Source organism: Sus scrofa, chromosome 9 (assembly GCF_054392235.1).
Source record: "Sus scrofa isolate SSC_HxYL_T2T_F1_AM1 chromosome 9, Sscrofa_HxYL_maternal_Yorkshire_Landrace_v2.0, whole genome shotgun sequence".
Taxonomy (NCBI): Eukaryota; Metazoa; Chordata; class Mammalia; order Artiodactyla; family Suidae; genus Sus; species Sus scrofa.
The window spans coordinates 75,939,506-75,956,898 of record NC_139391.1 but is presented as its reverse complement, the minus strand read 5'-3'; the positions used below and the strand labels follow the sequence as shown (position 1 = coordinate 75,956,898).

Sequence of the window (17,393 nt, the reverse complement as noted above, 5' to 3'; positions counted from 1 at the left end):
CATAAATCCTTTGCACTTGAAATTCAAACGTGTAGATTTGCTTCTAGGTACTAAAGAATTACCTCTAAATTGAATCAATAAATATCAAAGTTATAAAATCAACTTCCGTTCACTTCTTTCAGCCCTTATTCTGTCTTCTGCATCTGTACAGTACAGCTGTCTGTACTCTAAATATTAGGATCATATATTTTCCCAACATTTTACTAAATTTTTCAAATATACAGAAAAACAAGAGAATTATAAGTGAGCATCCTCATCCCTACTACAAGATACTACAATTACCATTTTGACGTGCTTGCTTTATAACCTATCTATTCCTCTGCCTGTGCTCTATCCATCCACTAATCCATCCTATTTTGATGCATTTCAAAGTAAGCTGCAGATACCAGTACACTTCACCCCCAAAATATGCATATTATTAATTATAGCCCAATATATATTCATGTTTTTAGATTAATTTTATTTATGGTAAAATGCACACTTTTTGTTGTTGTTGTTGTTGTTTGTTTTTAGGACCGCACCCATGGCATATGGAGTTTCCCAGGCTAAGGGTCGAATCGGAGCTACAGCTGCCAGCCCACATCACAGTCAGAGCTACAGCTGCCGGCCCACATCAGAGCCAGAGCAACACAGGATCTGAGCCTCGTCTGTGACTTACACCATGGCTCATGGCAATGCCAGATCCCCAACCCACTAAGCGAGGCCAGGGATCGAACCCACATCCTCATGGATACTAGTTGGGTTTGTTTCTGCTGAGGCATGATGGTTCCCATCATGGGAACTCCAAAATGCACACATTTTGAGGACATTATTTGATGAGTTTTTAGTGGTATTGCATAGGAAATGTTGCATTACTATGTACTAGATCGGTTTTAAATCAGAATGTGAGGATGTGATTTTTCTTACTAAAAATGTTTTCTTTAACATTGTCACTCTTTTTTCTACTGCAACCAGCTCCTACGTGGGCAAAACACTGACAAATACAACTGCCAGCAAGAGCACAGGCACAGAGCACTCAGACTGTAATCATTCTTAACCTGAGTCACTGCCAAACTGGAGAACCAGATGATCAACAAGGAAGGCTCTCCAGAAAACTCTATCTGCATATCTAACTACACGCAGGTTTTCCCCTACAATTTCAGTTGGCTTACAGACCTGCATACCATGCATAGACCCACGGACTGCAGGTCAAGAACCTCAAGACTGGTCGGTCAGAATGCTGAAGCATCAAGCAGCATTTCCAGCATCTAGGCACAAATTTTAGAGCATACTGCAGAGGAAGTAACATTCCTTGAATGTTAAGTAACTGAAGGTAATGCCTTTTGAACCAAGAGGCACAGACTAGGGACACTCCTGTTGTTAGGGGGTAAAGGCTTATATGATTTCCTACACCCTCCCCAAATGATAAAAATACAATCAAGCAAACAAAAACAAAACAAAAATCTCACCTAATCTGTGCATCATGTTTCCTTCAAGGGATGCAGAACCTAGTCCATTCTATCTGGTGAAGTGAACTGCCAACAGGAAAAGCCTAAATAGGCACTGTGGATCTCCATACAGGGATCTAAAGAGATGATCTACAGAGTATGAAGAGTTGACTCCAAGACTCTTCCCCTCACCCCCATACCATCCCTCCCCCTCCCCCTCTTTACTCTCTACTAAAGTCATTATCAGCATCAGTGATGTAGCGACATTAATGTAGGATTAAAGATAAATGGAAATTAATTCCATAGTACCCATTCCTACCAGTTATATTAAATGCCATTGATAATTGCTTTATTTCTTTTGTGCTATTTTTATTATCATGTTGTTACAAAAGTAAAAATCATTATGAGGGCTTCTCATAGCTTTGCTAATGACACTAACTCTTATTTTCCTTATTAAGTCAAAACAACATCAGCCAAGATTTTGCAATTGTTCTTAATGTGGCCACCCACAGTTTCCCTCTCAGGAAGGGTCACAGACAACTCATTGGAGCAACTGGGAGGGTTTCTTGTGCCTCTGGTCCCCACAGCAACCTTCAAGGCAGGCATTTTTACGTCATCTTATGGTTGAAGAAGCTGAAGCTCAGAAATATGTGCTGGAACCCGGTACAACCCACTCCTACTCTCTGGACTGACTTCTGTCTCTCTTATCAATAACAATGTTTCTTCTTATCATCAGAAAACCAACTCATGGTCTTTTACGTCTATACTTTACAGACTGAACAGGCTTCTACGGTCTTACTTTGGTGCTGTCATTTCAGAGCTGTGGCATTCCAGGACCTGGCCTGGAAGTTTGGCATTCTGATGATTCTTGCTCACGTTCATCTCTCTGGTTAAACCTTATCTACACTGGTACCCTGTTCATCTCAGGCACATGAATAACTTGTGCCTCCCTGGCTAGCCTTGGTTACCAGGTGTGTCTCTGTAACCTGGCTTGGTAGCACCTAGATGCCAAGGGCTGCAAATCCTTAGGAACCAATTACAAAGGGACAAGGAAAATGTGGAGCCAGGGATGAATCATGATTCCTCAGTCTTACTCCCATCAGCCCAAGGTTGCCATAGAAACCACACCTAATTGTTCCTCTTCCTTGCTACTGCCACCAATCTGTTCACTGGTTTGGGTGTTCAAGGGAATCTGCACAGCACCGCTTCAGTTCTCTGGTCCACAGAATTTTACTTTCATACAACTTAATTTTATACTATCTCTTCCCTTGAGCATAAAATAAAGAGACTGAGAGTTTCAAAAACAAAATTGACATAGTTTCTTGACCCCAGTTTTCTAGTGATTAAATGCAACAAGACCTTTCCTCATTTCTTCTCTTAGAAGCTTCCCATTCCCTCTTCCCTTGCTGCCCTTCCCTCAGCACACACGCACACACACACACAACACACACACACACATACACACTCACTCATACCATTCCAATGCCGTTGCTGATATTTTTGAAGGACTGTTCTGATCAGAGAAATTCTAAACATATACATTTGGTATCCTACACATCTTGGTGACTTGTAACCCTTCTGCAATTAGCCCAATGAGGAGGAATTTTAGGAAACACTGGGCTTGGGATAATGAAATCTAAACTTTTTTCATTTCTGTTGACATGTCTTCCTCACAAATAATAAGGGAGGCTTACTTCCTTTACTTTAAAGCACCAAAGAAAGTGGATGCTCTTTAGAGGTTCTGAGGGGATAGAAAGAAAGCCTTGTTGTGACTTTTAGTGGCTTGTGAAACCAGCACGGCCTACCTGGACTGGGTGGTGACCTTCTGTTGTAAAGAGCGACAGGGGCTGTGCAAAGGCCAAAACAAGAACCCAATGCTGATGGTGAGACCAGAAGGCGGGGGCAACACCAGGAACCTAGCACCAAGGTGGGGGGAAGTGGCTTTAAGGGCTGTGTGAAGCAGGCATCGTATATCTGATGATACACAGAGTGGACTGAGGAGGAGTTCACCTAGGCTGCAGTTTGCAGCCCTTTTCACATCTAGAAGCTTCGAGATCAATCTCTACTCACATATGAAACCAGCTTGTTTCACAGAGAGCCATCCTTTTCTTTTTTTCTTTTTCCCCCTTTTTAGGGCTGCTCCTGTGGCATATGGAGGTTTCCAGGCTAAGGGTCGAATCAGAACTACAGCTATCGGCCTACACCATAGCCACAGCAACACCAGATCTGAACCACGTCTGGGACCTACAACACAGCTCACAGTAAGGCCAGTTCCTTAACCCACAGAGCAAGGTGAGGTATTGAACCTGCGTCTTCACGGAGACTAGGTCGGGTCCTTACCCTCTGAACCACAACAGGAATCCCACTTTTTTTTCTTATGGAAGTCTTCGCCCTATGTTCCTTTCCACCATGCTTGACACCCACACAAAGCTTCCACTTTTGTCCCCAGACTTGTATTCCTCCCTTGGAAATTTTCCTTGAATATCTTTGGGATCAAAGAAAAAATAACAAGGAATGACTTTTCACCCTTCCCTTGAGATGCTTTACATTGATGTTTCTGAGCATTTCTGTGGTGGCCATTAGTACTCTTCACTAATTTCCAGCTCCATCTTCTGGACCCTGCGCACAACGCCCTGCTCGTCTTGCTTGGCAGTTACACATGACTGTTCGACTTGTACTGACCAACTAGAGGTACACCGCCATGTGGTTTCGTAAGGGGCAGTATTCCTCTTCTCCCTGCCAAGATGACTGAGGGAGCATGTATGGACGTACAGTGTCTGTTATCCTGCATCTCTGAGTAGAGCCCCTCCTAACTCATACTGGACACTCAGGGTTGACAAGGAACAAACATTTGTTAAATTAAGCCATAACAAAATTTAGCCCATTCTGAATAATACAATGACTATCATGTCTAATTTGGATCACAAGTCCCTGGGGAAGAACTGCAATTTATCTAATCTCAAAACAATCCTAGTGAGGTAGCTGGTTTTTGCCATTCCTTATTTCAAAGAGGAAAATAAGGGGTGGAGAACATACATAATTTACTTAAGGACGCATAGCTAGTAAGTGGCAAAGTTGGAACTGGGTACCCAGATTTTATTACTCCAAATCCCATACCCTTTCTACTGTGCAGTAATGGTAGAAACTAATACTTAAATTATATAGGTAGGAGAGAAGATTCAATTGTGAAAAGCAATAGAACAGAATTTGATAAGGTAAAAAGAAAAACACACACACACAAGCTATACAAGAAAATCCATGCTTTTATATTAAAAAATGAACAGTGGTACTGGATACATCTGTTGAGCTTTACAGCATTTTATTTTTGCTTGTTATTTCTTCCTTCTAGCAATAGGAAAGTTTCTAGATCTCTGGTGAAAAACTGGAATTCTCAAATTGAGTCTCACTCTCAGGTTGGGTAATTTGAATTTAATATAATTTGAATCTGGGTAAAACTTAAGGAACAGTATTCTTAGAAATTATAGGCAAGAAATGTCATGTATATCAAAAAGGATCTGGAAAGATATATACTAGCTATTAATAGTGGCTACCTCTGGAAGAAGATTCCGCAGGCTGGGAATTAGGTTCCACTAGATATTTCCATGTGTCATTTGAATACTTGGCAATAAAAAATTTTATTATTGAAATTTAATTATTGGAATAAACAACTTATTATTTGTACAATTAATATACATACACAATGTGATAAATAACTGCTGACCCTGTAACTCTGAGTTAGTGAGATGGTTAATGTTTGCCAACTGCAATGAAAAACTAAACCTGTTTGGCACTATTTAAAGACTTGCTAAATATCCTTATGTTTTGAGGAAATAAAGTATGGACTTATTAATAATAATTTTAAAATTCTTTTCTTTCTTTCTTTTTAGGGCTGCACCTGTGGCATATGAAAGTTCCCAGACTAGGGGTTGAATTGCAGCTGTAGCTGCTGGCCTAAGCCACGGCCATAGCAAGGCCAGATCTGAGCCACGTCTGTGACCTACACTGCAGCTCACAGCAACGGCGGATCCTTACCCCAGAGAGTGAGGCCAGAGATCGAAACTGCATTGTCATGGATACTAGTCAGGTTCTTAACCCACTGAGCCACGACAGAAACTTCTAAAAAAATTCTTATGTTTAAGAGAAAATTGTTCAGAAAAGGAAGAAGTAAAATGTTTCATGCTTCACATTGTATTTCAAAATTGAATTATTTTGTGTTTTTTAGTGGTAATATCTTTTCAACGCATTAATAATGTAGCAAAATGATAAAGAGGAAAAAGAGAGCTATGATATCAAAATAGAAAATCACAGATGTCAAATACTACTCAACCTCTTTGACTACAAACATATAAGACACTAGTGTGAAGAAAGAATATCAATAAGTACACACTTTTAGGCACTAAAATTTGATTATTACTATATTAAAGATGAACCCTTCAAATTTTTTTTTGCTTTTTTTTAGGGCTGCACCCACGGCATACGAAGCTTCCCAGGCTAGGGGTCAAACCGGAGCTACAGCTGCCAGCCTGTGCCGCAGCCACATGGGATCCGAGCCACGACTTCGACCTACACCACAGTCCAGAGCAACGCCGTATCCCTGACCCACTGAGCAATGCCAGGGATCAAACCTGCACCCTCATGGATACTAGTTGGATTCATTTCTGCTGCACCCCAATGGGAACTCCAAACGTTTCAAATTTAACATACTTTTAATTTTTGTATTTACAGAAAGGAAAGTAGGTTTGAAACTCTTATTTCTAAAGTGATCAACAGTCATACAACATATTGATAAACTTGTTCCACAGTCACACCTTATTTCAAGGTATGAGATAATGTTGACAATAAGGCAATGGAATTGCTTTCTTTATCCAAGGACTAGTTTTTTATAAGTATATTCTATACTGAGCACTGAGACAGAAGATTTGGACTTGGTCATATTCATTTAAAATTTTAACTGCAAATTTTGAAAATCATACTCTAAACATAACGGAGGCATGTTTCTCATGATTACTTGTCTATATACCTATCACCTATTTATCTTATCTGTAGCTAAGATACCTATCTGTCTATACACACATACTACAGCCTTGGTCCTAAGCATCCAGCCCTTATCTGGAGAACTCAGAAAGGGAAGGAACTGACAACTGACTACAACTCTAGGGAAATCCACTAACATTGAGGGCTCTGTTTTGTTTGGCTAGTGCTTTCTTGTTGCTCAGTGTGGGAGGGGATAAACACTAGATTCTTTCTCTACTTCCTTCCTTCCTTCCTTCCTCTCAATTCCATCGAGGGTTGATCAACACTTGTATTTTGTTACAAGGTATGAGTTAAAATACAGGAGGAATATTTAAGTGATACTCCTAAGAACATTTATTTAACTCTTGGAAATCAAATTTCTTTTTTTTTTTTAATAAATTTACAATGAATCACAAAAGAGGTCTCAGCACTCCGGGATCACTCAATAGATTCTGGTTCCCTTACTCTTCCTGGTCTGAAAATTACTACAATCCTCAACAAATAGAGTAGTTCATCATAAAAAGGACAAAAATTACCAGATGAACGGTGAAAGGAACATTACTGTGTTCAAAAATATTTCTGGAAGAAGTTACTGACCATCTGTCTTAAGAGGTTTCCATGCACTCCCTGTGATATTTGCTCTTACTAAAGTCTGGATGTAAATCTAATATTGAAGTAGCTGTTTAATTCTTAAGTGTTCTGACTGCAATATGAAAAGAAGAAGAATGTCTTAATTGCAGCATATGGCAAAGAGCTTACCAGGGTACTTAACTATATATTTTTAACAAAATAGAATATTTTGTTACAAGGGCAAAGAGTAATTATTATATTTAAACGAATTAGAGGAAATTTTTTTTTTTTTTTTTTTTTTTTTTTTTTGCTTTTTAGGGCTGCACCCACAGCATATGGAAGTTCCCAGGCTAGGGGTCGAATCAGAGCTAGAGCTGCCAGCCTACACCGTAGCCACAGCAACACAGGATCCGAGCCACGTCTGTGACCTGTGCCACACGTCTTATGGCAATGCTGGATCCTTAACCCACTGATCAAGGCCAGGGATCAAGCCTGCAACCTCATGGTTCCTAGTTGGATTCGTTTCCATTGTACCATGGTGGGAACTCCCCCTTAGAGGAAATTTTAAAGAGGTCATATAGTTGGTTGCAATGATGGTACTGTTTTAAATAATGTAACTGTTCTCCATCACTCCTTTATTTAATTCTGATCCTGTTCTCATGCTTTATTGAACAAATATTTTCCTTTTAACCTGCTTTTGGAGTTTCTTTCTTCCTACAGATTTATCTTAGCTCTATTATTTTCCAGAGTATTACCAAGTATAAAATCTCATGATGTGCATATTTTTCTCTTAAGGGGTATCACTAACTAACTAGCCCTCAAAGAGAATGTTTCAATTATCATAGATTCCATGGGGTCAGCAAGAGTCCAGAGCTCTTAATATCTAAATCCATGCTCTTTTCCTGTCTCAGAATTTAAAGAAAAGACAAACCAAAGGCCACCTTTTGGATTCATGTGATGGCTGAAAGAATACAGTCAAATGTGACTTTGTGGTGAAGAGCATTAACTCATATAAATATCCCCCCCAAGGAAGGACTCACTCAAAAGCACATTTTCAGACTTCATCGTAAACTTGGAAGACAAAGCTTTTCTAATTTGCACATATACAATGAATGGACCATTAGCAGCCACCCAGCCTGCCTCAGACCCTTCTACTCCACAGTCGAGGCAGCTCCTTCTTTCAAAGGAATCCTATGAGAATATGGAGGAATTGGAATCCTCATACATTGCTGGTTGGAATGCAAAATGATGCAGCCACCTTAATGTTTAGAGCAGTACTATTCATAATAGCCCTAAAGTGGAAAGAACCCAAATGTCTGTCAACTGAAGAATGGATATATAAAATGTGATATATCCATAGAATGAATATTACTTTGAAAAAAAAAAAAAAGGAAAGAAAAAACACAGTACTGATGCATGCTGCAACATGGATGAACCTTGAAAACATTATGTTAAGTGAAAGAAGCCAGTCACAAAAGGTCACATATGTATGATTCCATTTATGCGAAATGCCCAGAATTTCAAATCCACTGAGACAGAGAGTAGATTAGTGGTTGTCTGGGGCTGTGGGGCTGGAGGGAAATGGGGATAGGGAATGAATGCTAATAGGTATGTGGTTTCTTTTTAGGATGATGAAAATGTTCTGGAATTAGATCGTGGTGATGTTTGCACAACTCTGTGAGTATGATAAAAACTACAGAACTGCACACTTTAAATGTGTGAATTTTATGGTGTGTGAAATACATCTCAATAAACTTGTAAAAATAGTTCTGTTCTCTCCCAGGAATGAGGTCTAAAACCATAATTTTAGGTGTAATTTTCCCGCTTTATAATGAGGAAGATGAAGACGACTGTGCCGAAACATTGGTGGTTGTATGCAAGTCAAATATTAAAGGAATTTATGTTAATGCAAATTGGTTCTTTTTAGGGAGTGTATGTTCTCTTTATATTAGGTACTTATATTGTTTTTGAATTTTTATACTGAATATATGTTATTTCTGTAATCAGGAAAAAGTTAAGTATCCGAGTTTTTTAAAAAAGTTTTTAAAATAGGTGCTTTGGAGAAGGAGACCAATAAGGACTGCTACTGGGGAGGGTGGCTGGAATTGACCTGGGCTTTAAAATGTGGGTAGCACTGCAGAGTGAAAGGCCAAGAGAAAAGCAAGTCCCCTAAACAGTTCTTTTATCTCTAGCATCATCACTTACTTTCTCTGGGCTCTGAGGGTGGAGATAGTTCTGTCTTATTACCACTGGCTCTCCGGGGTCCAGAATTGTATCTGAACCTTAGGAGGTGCTCAATAAACATTAACTGAATCCTTGAAGAGTATTTATGGCCAGAATCCTTTTCCTAAAATAGAGATGACAACTGGGGCTACACTTGCAACAAGTGTGCCCTTATGCAAGTTAGAAAAAGAGGTCCCTTTCTCCTAGGTTGATGCAGCTCCTCTCGAGACTTGTGTCTGGGAAAGTCAATCACGAGTTCACCCATGACCTGCCCCAATCCTGCTGGCTGGCCAACCTCCCCTGTGATGGCCTCTCTTCCAACTGCTAACAGGATAAAGTCCATGCTTCTGGGGCTGGCAAACAAAGCCTTTCTCAATTTGACCCCAATATTTCTGTCCTATCATAACCATATCCAACACCTATTCTATGCTTAGGCCGTCATAATCCTATGCCTCTGTGTCGGCTCCCAGTATGGCCTTCATGCCACCAATTCAGAAATGTTAAGCTGGACACCTACCATTTAATAAAGATGAGCCCTCCACATTCTAACACTGATCTCAGTGACAGCCCAGGACCCATCCTCTTGTCCTTGCATGCTCCCATCCTGACTCTCCTTGCATCTGACTCTTGACTCCTTCCTCATTTGAAGTTCTATTCTTATTCATGGGGCTTAGATCTGGACTTCAGTATGACTTGGCTCCCTTTGGACACTTCCTCAAGTGGAATCGGCACTTTCTTCTTTGAACTTACCCAGCACACTTTATGTAACCTTGATCACATCTTATCATGTTGTTTCCTTACATAGTTCCACCTTTAGACTTTTGGTGCTTCCAATGGGAGGAATTACATCATGTTCTCAGGCACTTAGCACTGCGCCCGGCATATACAGAGCAAGTGTGTATGTAAAGTGTGTGGAGAAAATCACTACATGAAACATGGAGACAGCATCAGATCTGAGCAGAGAAAGCGAGACATTTGGGGTAGAGTCTAGCAGGATGGAGTCAGACTGTGAAAAGCCTTGAAAGCTAAACAGAAGAGGTGAGACTCATGGTGGAAAGAAATAAAGAGTCCCTTCAAATCTCCGAGAAAGGAAATGACATGATGAAAACAGCATTTCGGAAGACTTATTATGTGTCGTCCCTCTGGGTGGAGGGAAACAAGGGGGAGCTTGTAGTCACAGCAAGCACTCACTATGTTTGCTGTGTGACTGGCTGAGCCCAGAGAATCTCTTCCAGAAATGCAGGTGTGAGGTGAGAGAAGGGAGAAAGGGGCAGACATTCAAGAGACCGTTCGAAGAAAAGATGGGCAGGCCCTGGAGGCCCATGGGAGATGCAGGTGAAAGTAAAGCTGGAGCCACAGCAAGCAGAGTGGGACCACGGATGAGAGGAGAAAAGCTGGGAGGGGAAGCTGACTGGGACCGGGAGAAGAACCCAGCTTTGAATATATGGAGTTGCAGTGGCTGGTCACATGTGCTTGTGAGACTCTCGTAAGACAGCCTGTGACAAAATCCTTGTGCTGTTCCAATGAGACCTCCCTCCCACTGTGCATCACCCCTACTCCGGGGTTAGTTTTCAGCCAACAAAAACAAAATCACTCGTAAAATTAATGGAAACAATCTGCTTTTTCCCTGCCACAGAGAAGATTTTTCATAATAACTTATTTTGCGCCCTTTGAATCATACACCCTGTAGCTTGATTAAGCCCTTTAGAAGGGGCATTAGAAGTTTGCAGTGTGCCTCTCTGAGCACACTGTACTCACTGAAACAGACAGGCCTGGGAATGCTGTACTTCATGCTAAGGGAAAGTGCGTGCTTTCCCTCTCTGATGCAAAATTTACTCATCAGCATTTTCAAGGAAAGAGGATCTGGTAAAAATGTCAATGAAAACTGAGTCTCTGGATAATCTCTCAAGGTAAAGTTAGGTTTTCCAATAGGAATCTCTTGTACTTGGATAAGGTCTTTTCTTAAAAAAAAAAAAAAGCAGAGTTCCCACTGTGGTGCAGTGTTAATGATCTGGCTTGTCTCTGATGGCATGGGTTCAATTCTCTGCCCGTAGCAGGCATTAAGGTTCCAGTGTTGCTGCAGCTGTGGTGTAGGTTGCAGCCCTGGCTGAGATTTAATTCCTGGCCCTGGAACTTTCAGATGCCACAGGTGTGGCTGAAAAAGAAAAATAATAATAATAAAAAAACAAAAACCAAAAAACTTCTTCCCTCTTGTTCTCTCAAATTGTCATTTAAAGGAGGCAAGGCAGGTGGTACAATCCCCATCTGAAAGATATTTCCTGATATGAACTGAGACATTCAGGAACTTTCCACATAATCTAGCTTGTAAGGGGGCAGAGCTACGCCTCAAGTGCAAGACAAAGTCCTCTCCCCCTAAACCCCCTAAGGGCAAAATGTCAAAATACTCTTCAGCAGTGAGAAAAGCTGAGAGAAATCTGGGATGGAGGCTGCAGAAAATGGGGCATTAGGACTGTATATGTAACCCTGATTTGCCCTCCTCACTCCTGGAGGCTTCAGGTGGCCTAAGTGTGTGTCACCCAAGAGCTTCATGGGACAGTTCATTTTTGTCACATCACCAATCATTCCTGGCTTTCCAGTAAGGATAGGATCTGTTGCCAGAGAAAACAGACGGAAGCTGGGCTGATAAGAGTGTGCGGATGGGTATCTGGCCCTCCTCTGCAGGAAGGATGACCTCCACTCTGGCCCCCCAAAATGATCTGGCCCCCCCAAATGATGCAAGTCTTCCAGTTTGTCTCAACTGTCTGTTCTCCTGTTCACAGCCCATAGCCTCACATCTAAAACCTAGAGTCACTCCAGGCCCAATATTACCAAAAGGGTCTCCTCACTGTAGAAGTTACAAATGAACAAAAAAGCTGTTAAACTCATCCAAAGTTCTACTTGCTCAAGAGAGAAAGATTGTTAACATTTTGCTGAATATCTTCACCTTCTTTTTCTGCATATATGACTACGCTTCAGTTACTGACATGGGTTGTACTATACACAGCTGTTTTGCAACCTGCTGTTTTTACTTACTGATAAGCATAGACCATATTTCCATAGGTCATTAAATATTATTTTAATGACTACTTAACAACTGTGGCATGAACTGCATTATTATTTAAGTTTTCATCAAAACTAGAAAGTAAACTCCTTGAAGGCAAGAGTGTTGTCAATTTGTAATGCATCTTGCATCACAAGCTTCTTTTATGATAAGTGATGATGTTTTCTCAAAGGGAACATCTATTTGAGTTAATCATGTGGTTGTGGTTTGGTATCTTGGCTGACAGGGGCAATCTGAAAACTGTGGATCCATCAGAAACAATCCTATTACACATTTAACCCATTGTCCATGAGCTCTAGTGCAATAAAAACATTTCAAGGCTAGAAAGTTGTGTGTTAAATGACAATGTTGGATGTCATTAATTTCTCAAGTATATAATTCTAAATCCAAATAAGAACACTGAACTCTCGCCCCAGCTTCTTTCATGCTAGATCAGCAGCAAGGACAGGAATTTATAAAGTGGGGAAAAGAAGCCATGTGCTTACATAAGAAATCCAGTAAGTACCATACCCAGTGGAGATTAGCAAGGTGCTTTGGCATAGGGCCAGCCACAGAGAGCTGCAGAAACCCCGTGTTCTTGGTGGCTACTGATTAGTCCTCAGATACTACTGTTTAGCATAATTGGGAGGAAAGTGCTTCTGCCTACGTGTCCATTAATAACAGCAGAATAAAGTAATGGTGAAACCCTTTTAAAGGTGTAGGACATAAACATTCCATACATTTGCTCAGCATTTCCAGGACTGGAATCTGATCATTGTAATTTAACAGTCTTCAATCTTTTTTGCTTGAATATTCCATAAATGTTTTTGTTAAACTAGGTACTCTTCTGAATATTTTAAAACTGAGATAGAATATTTTGATGATAAACTTAACAGTAGCAAGGAATGTAATGTCTGGCTTATTGAAAATATTGACATTTTTAAAGTAAAGATTTCACATCATTCTTTAAACTTGGTCCAATGTAATTATAAGTCTATTTGATCTATCATCTTCTCTTTTTAAAAGCATGTGATGAAATTATTCTTTAAGAGCTGGAAATTTCATTTCATCCTTTACTTCCATCACACCTCCCTAACAGAATTTTATCCTAACATAATATACTCTTATCCTGGAATTTATTTATCATTCTATAATATGCTATAGCATAAATATATCAGGAATTTAATCTAAAAAAGTTCCCAAGATAAACTGATCAAAGTGACAAAATATTTATTAAAAAAATATCTGAACATAAATATTAAACATAAAACTAACCTTTTAGGAGTTCCCATTGTGGCTCAGTTGAAACAAATCTGACTAGCATCCATGAGGACACAGGTTCGATCTCTGGCCTTGCTCAGTGGGTTAAGGATCCAGCATTGCTGTGAGCTGTGGTGTAGGTCACAGACGTGGCTCAGATCCTGTGTTGCTGTGGCTGTGGTGTAGGTCAGCAGCTATAGCTCCGATTTGACCCCTAGCTTAGGAATCTCCATATGCCTCGGGTGCGACCCTAAAAAAACACAAAAAACAAAAAACACTAAACTTTTATCAGAAATGCATCTCTTAATGAGGTGTATGAAGGTGGCCTCTGTTCCCCCCACATAAATAGCCACATCCCTGGAAGCACAGTATTTATTATTAGAACGAGTCTGGGTGTTTTCTGGGCACCTGCAAACGGATCTAACCCTTTGCTTTTTACCTACAGATTTGTACGGCTCATTATAATTCTACATGGTCATGCTGGGATGGATGAGAGGATGCTTTCTTTGGTAAAGGGGATGAAGGCTGTTGGGAAAAGAGAAGCAGCAGCTGTTCTCAAGATGACTTTTAGAGAAGAAGAGGAAATTAGGAAAGATTCTGGGTATAAAGGGCTACATTCATCCTAGCTGGAAAACTAGAGAAATAAGATGTGATTCATGCTTTATAGGAACTAAAAATTTGATAGGAGAGACAAACTAACAAAAATAAAATTTGGAGTTCCCTGGTGGCTCAGTGGTTAAGGATCCAGCATTGTCACTACTGTGGCTTGGGCCAGTGCTGTGATGCAGGTTTGACCCCTGGCCCAGGAACTTCTGCATGCTGTGGGTGTGGCCTAATAATAATAATGATAACAACAACAACAACTTGAATTGTCATAAGAAGATTTCCAGACATCTTGCTAGAGGCTGAATGACTTCCCCACACTGGGTTACTGTTCTCTAGATTTTTTTTTTTTTTTTTTTTTTTTTTGCCTCTTAGGGCCACACTCACGGCATATGGACGTTCCCAGGCTAGGGGTCCAATTGGAGCTACAGCTGCTGGCCTACACCACAGCCACAGCAACATCAGATTTGAGCTGCGTCTGCAACCTACACCAACAGCTCATGGCAACACCAGATCCTTAACCCACTGAGTGAGGCCAAGGATCAAACCCGCAACCGCATGGTTCCTAGTCGGATTCGTTTCCACTGCATTGTGCTACAACGGGAGCTCCTCTAGATTTTTATTTAAAATTTGAGCTGGGGCACCAAGACAAAAATAAAATACAGTGACATAAAATTTAATGTGAGTTAAAAAAACTCAAAATGGCTTAAAGACTTAAACATACCACAAGACACCATCCAACTCCTACAAGAGAACATGGGCAAAACATTCTCTGACATCAACTTTACAATGTTTTCTCAGGTCAGTCTCCCAAGGCAACAGAAATAAAAGCAAAACTAAACCAATGGGACCTAATCAAACTGACAAGCTTTTGCACATCAAAGGAAACCATAAAAAAAGCAAAAAGACAACTTACAGAATGGGAGAAAATAGTTTCAAATGATGCAAGTGACAAGGGCTTAATCTCTAAAATATACAAACAACTCACACAACTCAACAACAAAAAAATGAACAACCCACCTGAAAAATGGGCAAAAGATCTGAATAGACATTTCTTCAAAGAAGATATACAGATAGCCAACAAGCACATGAAACAATGCTCAATATCCCTGATTATTAGAGAAATGCAAATAAAAACTATTATGAGGTATCACCTCACACCAGTCAGAATGGCCATCATTAATAAGATCACAAATAACAAATGCTGGAGAGGGTGTGGAGAAAAGGGAACCTTCCTGCATGGTTGGTGGGAATGTCAATTGGTACAACCACTATGGAAAACAGTATGGAGGTACCTCAGAAAACTACACAGAACTACCATATGACCAAGCAATCCCACTCTTGGGCATATATCCTGACAAAACTTTCAATGAAAAAGACACATGCACCTGTATGTTCATTGTAGCACTATTCACAATAGCCAAGACATGGAAACAACCTAAATGTCCATTGACGGATGAATGGATTAAGAAGATGTGGTATATATATACACAATGGAATACTACTCAGCTATAAAAAAGAATAAAAAATTAATGTGAGTAACATAGTAAGGTACAGGGTCAAAAAGTAAGAACAGTGACCTCCTTCTGGAGAAGTAAAACAAAAGGCTTCCTAGAGAAATACATCTGAGGGACTAAGGAAGGAGGCATTTCCACACAGAGGGAAACACGCTAAGGAATAGGAGGGTGAGATGTGTTTACCAGTCATAGCATCCTACAGCTGGAGCAAGGAGTGGGTTTAGAGGAACAAGTGGAAAGATCAATCAGGGCCATGCTGTGTAGGGCTCTGTATTCTTCACTCTCCAGCCAAAGGGACCCACTAGAACATTCCTAGGCAGGGAGTAACTGATCAGGCTGGTGTTTTGGAAAGAAAACCCTCTTGGCAGTAAGAAAGATGGATGTGGTACGGGACAGCAGAGAAACAACTTAGGGAGCAGATGAGGGATAAAGAAGGCCTCAACTAAGGATAAAAGACAGTTCAGAGTGTAGAAGAGAAAATGGATTTTAAGATATCTTTAGAGGGGATTTGCAGGTCTTTATGTCTAGCTCAAAGCCTAGTTAAGAAATGGCACATTATGGAGGATGCTAAGCTAGAAGTTCGGGCACTGCATTGATGATGATGTCATCAGCTGTAATCAGTGGATAGGAAAAGGAAGACAGAATCTTCCTGTAATGGTAGTTCTCAACTGTTTCATTCATGCTTGCTTCTATGTCACCTAACAGATATTAGGGAATACATAAATAAAATTATCAAGATGTCTGATCTCACTGATTTCTAGTTCACTAAGATGGTACTTCTAGGTAGGTTTTAAGTTCTGTTTTATGATAAAATTTGTAGGCTGCCCATAACTGATCCTTAATAATCAAACAATAATCTAAAATATAGTCCAGTTATTGAAAGTAAAAAGTACACATTAAAAAAACTAAACATATTTTTAGAAGACTAAATATATCATCCAATTGGAAGTGAAGTGGTCAAATATTCAAAATAAGCAGTTTGGCTTAAAATTATACAGTGTCAATAAATTCCATGTGTGATTTAAAAGAGACTATGAAGTGGCATTTTTAAAAAAGATTTTATTAAAAAAGTATTCTAAGTAAATACTCAGAAAAACATCTTTTAGCTCATATAACAACACTGGTCATGATGAAGAGGTCTGCTTGAGTTGGAAAACCACTTTAAAAAACAAAAAAACTTTTTGTTTCCTTTTTGTTTTCCTTTGCTGTGTGAAAGCTTGTCAGTTTGATTAGGTCCCATTGGTTTAGTTTTGCTTTTATTTCTTTGCTTTGGGAGACTGACCTGAGAAAATATTCATAAGGTTGATGTCAGAATGTTTTGCTTATGTTCTCTTCCAGGAGTCTGATGGTGTTTTGTCTTATATTTGAGTCTTTAAGTCATTTTGAGTTTATTTTCATGCATGGTGTGAGGGTGTGTTCTAGTTTCATTGATTTGCATGCAGCTGTCCAGGTTTCCCAGCAATGCTTGCTGAATAGACTGCCATTTTTCCCATTTTATGTTTTTGCCTCCTTTGTCAAAGATTAATTACAGAATGGGAGAAAATAGTTTCAAATGATGCAACTGACAAGGGCTTAATCTCTAGAATATATAAGCAACTTATACAATTGAACAGCAAAAAAGCCAATAACCCAATTGAAAAATGGGCAAAAGACCTGAAGAGACATTTCTCCAAGGAAGATATACATATGGTCAACAAGCACATGAAAAAAGGCTCAACATCACTGATTATTAGAGAAATG

At 39.9% G+C, this 17,393-nt stretch overlaps 2 protein-coding genes across 19 annotated transcripts in view; one reads left to right on the top strand and one right to left on the bottom strand.

Annotated features, from left to right (window-relative positions):
- The window catches only part of CDK14 (cyclin dependent kinase 14), a 631,911-nt gene that overhangs the window by 23,399 nt on the left and 591,119 nt on the right, over nucleotides 1-17,393 (bottom strand). The gene's annotated exons all lie outside the window — the stretch shown is intronic.
- LOC146399988 (uncharacterized) overlaps nucleotides 1-17,393 on the top strand; it is a 460,667-nt gene that overhangs the window by 433,184 nt on the left and 10,090 nt on the right. For 8 of the 10 annotated variants that reach the window (XR_014815759.1, XR_014815764.1, XR_014815763.1 and 5 more), the window contains one exon: nucleotides 8,638-8,687. The gene's annotated coding sequence lies outside the window, so the exon portion shown is untranslated. Of the gene's footprint in view, nucleotides 1-8,637; nucleotides 8,924-17,393 lie in introns of those variants that run through there. The other 2 variants (XR_014815770.1, XR_014815758.1) reach the window with 2 other exon arrangements.